The sequence below is a fragment of the Ananas comosus genome, linkage group 7 (genome assembly GCF_001540865.1).
Source record: "Ananas comosus cultivar F153 linkage group 7, ASM154086v1, whole genome shotgun sequence".
NCBI classification, from domain to species: Eukaryota; Viridiplantae; Streptophyta; class Magnoliopsida; order Poales; family Bromeliaceae; genus Ananas; species Ananas comosus.
The window spans coordinates 9,893,517-9,898,075 of record NC_033627.1 but is presented as its reverse complement, the minus strand read 5'-3'; the positions used below and the strand labels follow the sequence as shown (position 1 = coordinate 9,898,075).

Below are 4,559 nucleotides of genomic sequence, written 5' to 3'. Positions count from 1 at the left end.
GGTCCTGATGTGCTCCAAGAATTATGCCAATAAGCGCCAAAAGAACTTGGAGTTTGCTGTGGGCGATTCAGTATTCTTTAGGGTATCGCCAATGCGCAGGATAAAAAAAAAAAAAGAAAAAGAAAAAGAAAAAAAGATTTGGTGTTCGAGGAAAGTTTAGTCCTCAATACATTGGACCTTACGGGATCCTAGAACGAGTTGGAGCAGTAACCTATCGATTGGCTTTGCCACCGAAATTCGAAGGAATACACAATATGTTTCACGTTTTAAATCTCCATAAATAGGTGCATCATTCAGGGCATATTCTGGAGTACGAGCCAGCGGATTTGCAAGAGAATATGACATATAAAGAACATCCAGTATGTATTCTTGATCGTGAAGTGCGAAAATTACGAAATCGCACCATTCCTTATGTGAACATGCAATGGAACAGTCACTCGAGACGAAAAGTCACTTGGGAATTGGAATAAGCCATATGAGAACTTTATCCCCATCTATTTGATCAAGAAGATTGAGGTATGAATTTTAGTTTCGAGGACGAAACTATTTAAGGAGGGGAGATTGTAATATACGAAAAATTTCGGGTTGCGATGCTAATTTTAATCTGGAATATTAAAGTGAAATGTGAATTGGATGTGCATCATTCCAGAGTGTTTCTGGACGTGTGGGAATGATCTCTGGAGGTAATTGGGTATTCGGGCACAAATCGGGCGCGAAATGAACTTGAAAGGGAATTTTCGGATTATGACGCTAACGTAACCTATGCGATCAAAGTGAGGTATGAATGTTAATTATAGTACCTCCGAATTATTTTGGAAGTGTGAGAATAGACACGAATGGAATCGAAATGGTTAAAGATCTCCAATTGTCATTGCAACTCGAAAGCTGAAATTTTAGTCGATTTGGTCAAAATGGCCAAATTGATGCAAAAATGAAAATTAATTGTTTCCAAATTAATTTGATAACTTGTGGAAGTGTGTTAGTACGTTTCGGAAGTGTTTAAGTGGACTTAGAATGAATTAGATGCGCGACAAAGGCTTCAAATTGCTGCTGCCAGGTTTTGGTTAGTGCAGGGACTGCATTGTAAGTCTGCAGGGACTAAACTGCGAACTGCAGGGACTGAATTGTAAACCAGCAGGCTACAATGCAGTTTCAGCATTTTAGGAGGGTTAAGTAGCAATTTCTGATCTTATCCCTTTAACTCAGTGAAGCTGAGGATGTACACGTATCAAGGACTTATTCCCTCAGCTTATTCTAATCCATTTCTTCATCTCTTTCTCTCTCTAGGCTGATGGAAACCGAGCAATTGAGGGAGGCAACAAGTTGATGATAAGAAGAATTTTGTGGAGCAGCAAGGAAGGCTTTTTAAAGCTGAGATTAATTAAAAGAAGTATCTAATTAAGGTGGGATTTGAAGCTTCAGGCTGATTGAAGCTGCTAAGTTGATGCTTTGATTAAGGAAAATTAGGAATTAAAGTAAGTAAACTGCTTCCCTATTAGGCTGAGCATAATTGATTGTGTGAGTTGCTTTTAACTAAGTTAAATTGATACGGTTATATAGAAATTTCAGAAGAAGCTGAAGTAAAGAGAGGAGTATGAAACTGCTAGTTGTTGGAACAGCATCTAATCAAGGTAATCTTGATTAGTATTTATGCTTAGAAAGGTTAACTACTTGGAAAAGAGGATTTTAAAACAGAAATTCTGATTGTGAAGTTGAAGAAGCCTTGGTGGAGCTTCTTTGGTAGTTCAACTGCAGCAAATCTGATGGAGCCTTGAATTAGGTGAGATGGATACTTATTCCCAAGATTGATAAGTGTTAATTCCAATAGAAGAGTGTACAAAGTTAAGAGTATCAATTGTTGAAATTAGTTTCTAGGGGGCTGCAGCTGAAATTTAACAATTTCAAGTATGCAAACTGGTACTTGCAAACTGCCTACATGCATATAGAAATGTAGGTGTTAGATTATTGTAAATGAAATCTGAGGTAAATCCACTTTGATTTCTGCATAGAAGGGCTACTAGTGGTAGTAGAAATTAGCCTAAAAGAAGGTAACAAGTGAAGAGAAGTTGGTGTAGAGGCATAGTGCAGATTTTGAAGAATTAAGCTGAGAAGAATGGAAGCATAGTGCAGATTTCAGCAATTGAGTTTCAGCAACTGAATTTCAGCATTTGAAATTCTTATTATTAGAGCTGAGATCAAACTAATTGAGCTAATACGAATGCAAAACTGCATTGGTTAGTTCCTAATTGGAACTCTATAATACTAATTATACTATATATGTATATATATGCATTTATAGAGAATAGTTGAGAAGGAAGATTGAATGGAGTTAATTCAAATTCTGAATCAGAATAAGCATAATTGCTGTAGAAAGAGGGAATTGGGAGGCTATTAAAGTATAGAGTTGATAAAGGGAAGCTTAGTAATTAGACTAAGTAAATGTATATAGTCATAGAATATACATATATACAAGTAAGAATTGAAATGCAAAGTTGTGGAAAATGAGTATGTAACTCAATTTTAATCTCTTTTATTCTTATATAAATGAAAGTTAAACATGCTCAAAAGTCTAAATTGACATTTCGACAGGTCGACGACGCGCTAATCACGGTAGAGACTGTTCTAGTTCTATTTGCACTGAGTCGCGAGAGCTAGTTGTCGACACATTCCGAGACGTGGATTCTAGTCGTTGACACCACTACAGGTGGGTGGTGCTATCCGAAGTCTTTGAATCACCTTTTATGTCTATGGTTTTCCATTGAGCATATTACTTGTATTCATGCATCATAGGGTAGTGATATTATGCAAGTGATAGTTGAATATGTGAATGTTTATCAATGTTGAGAAAATGTGAACTTAGAATGTGAACATAGAACCCTATGAATGTATGGACTATAGCAATAGTAAACTTGGTGACATTCAACTAGAGATTTGGTTAGCATCGAGAAATGGAATTGTGAAACTAGTATAAAGAACTAGTTAGAGTAAAGTGTGACAGTGTTTGTCAGTTGAATCCTCTAAAGGGGATCAGATCATACTCACATTTGTGTGGTTCAAGTGAGGTCGCTCCTCCTTGAACGATGAGCTCCGGAGTAGTCATCTTTACTGGACCAGGAGGTGCGTCTCCCCCAGTTGACGGTCCCATCGGGTGCATGTGCGTCTCCCTGATATTTGGGATAGCGTCAGTGAGTAATTGTTAACCGAAGGGTTAACCAAAATGGATTGGGTAAACTCAGTAAAAGCATGCATGTATATTTACAGTTTTCATATATTGCTTTCTTCCAGCTTTGTACAGGCATTGTAGTAGTTACATATATAGTTGGTTACTATCTGTTTTACCTTTCTTGCCTACATATATGCCTGAGTAGACCTAGTGGGTGAGTCGGCGAGGTCGGCGGCCGAACCCACTGGGAACTTTTCTATAGTTCTCACACCACTAACCATACAGGTTCCAGTGCGAGCGGTGTGGCCGAGGATCGTGGCAAGAGCCCCGCAGCCTAGCTAGCTGACACCAGAGTATAGTAGTTTACCATTTTGAGTTCATGTGAGACATTTTGATGTACAGAGACATGTAAATGAATGTATTATAGAGCATGTAAATAACTAAATATTTCAGTTATCCAGTTCAGTTTGAAAGTTTTAAAGTACAGTGAAATTTCAGTATAGTTAGCTTACTATCACTTGTGGTTGTTGCTTTCCCTCGTGCAAACCATGTATATTGAAATATTATCCTGGGAACTGTTTATTTCTTTGTACATGTACTCGTTGTTGTTGAGCCTTGGGCGGACAGTGGAGGTTCTGTCCGTTCGGCGTCTGTGTACGGGCCCGGATCGACCAAATTGGCGATAGCGGGACGTGACATTATGCAAAGCTAGCAAGTCCACGGGCATGATTCAATCTCCAACTCGAATCGGGCAACTGGGGGAAAACTCCCGAATGTCCAAAGAATGAATGGGTACAACAACTCATTCCGGATGCAATAAGGATGCAAGTGGGATGCCATGCAACTCGGCAAACAGCTGGTCTATGAATGAATGCGATGCACCGGTATCAAATAAAGCTCTAGCTCGAATACCATAAAGTAAAATGATAACTATGACCACATTCTCGGCTGCCGCCGCCTCCTCAGTCTGGGCCGCGTACATGCGCCCGCTCGGGGCCTGTCGTAACCCCTCCACCTGCCGCTGAACTGGCGGCCGCCCTGCCTGGTGATGCACAGAAGATGTCCCCTGATTGGGACCTGGCGATGCTGGTGCAGATGCCGAGGATGGCGCTGGCGCTGGACTCCTCGGACAGTCCGACTGGAAGTGGCCCTACTGGCCACACAAGAAGCACCTGCCCCGGCTGCGTGAACACTGCCGCGGGTAATGAGGACCGCCACAGATCACGCAGCGGGGGGCTTGGCGATGATCGGGTCCTCCTCGCTGGGTAGATGAGCCACATCCCCGCGACTGGCTCTGGCACCTGGGGTGCCTCGGCGGCCTCCGCGAGTGCGTCTGGCTCGCACCCTCAGCCGCGGGCCTCTTTTCCCTGCCTTTTTCTAGGGCCTCGCGTCGTTC

General features: G+C 41.4%; 1 long non-coding RNA gene across 1 annotated transcript; it reads left to right on the top strand.

The window, feature by feature from the left end:
* Positions 1,001-3,510, top strand: LOC109713199. The gene is made up of 5 exons (XR_002217064.1): positions 1,001-1,475; positions 1,561-1,631; positions 1,713-1,780; positions 2,590-2,704; positions 3,449-3,510. It is a non-coding gene; the product is annotated as an uncharacterized LOC109713199 (long non-coding RNA).